Consider the following 596-nt stretch of genomic DNA (forward strand, 5'->3'; position numbering starts at 1 on the left):
CGCTCCACCGGCATTACTGTTTGATGATATTTTTAAAAAAATTATTACTGTCTTATAAAAAAAATATTACTATTATGATTTAAACAAGTTTGAACATATTTAAACACAAATAAGTATCAAACAACATTTTAAATGCATAAAAAAATTGTGGAGCTTGGGAATTGAACCCAGGACCTCCTGGTGTGAGAACTGGCTGCTAACCAGTCGAGCTAGTAGAGGGAACTTGATGTGGATTAGATCAGGTGGAAGATAACCTGTTGGCTCGAGCAGAAATAAAAAAAAATACTAATGGCGCACCAGGGCGAGGTGCGCCATTAGTATGGATGTACTTATGGCGCACCGTGGTGTGGTGCGCCATTAGTATTGTGCCGCTCCCATCCATATCCCGGCCCAAACCTATCCCCTCTCTCTCCCTCGCCCTCGCCCTCGATCCCCTTCCCCTCTCCTCTCCCGACGCCGCTGCCCCGCCGCCTCGACGCCGCCCCGACGCCGCCTCGACGCCGCCCCGTCGTCCTCATCTTCGCTCCGACGCCCCGACGCCGCGACGCCGCCGCCCCGCCGCCCCGTCGTCCTCGTCTCCTTGGCGCCGCTCTCCC

The sequence above is a fragment of the Triticum aestivum genome, chromosome 3A (assembly GCF_018294505.1).
Source record: "Triticum aestivum cultivar Chinese Spring chromosome 3A, IWGSC CS RefSeq v2.1, whole genome shotgun sequence".
Taxonomy (NCBI): domain Eukaryota; kingdom Viridiplantae; phylum Streptophyta; class Magnoliopsida; order Poales; family Poaceae; genus Triticum; species Triticum aestivum.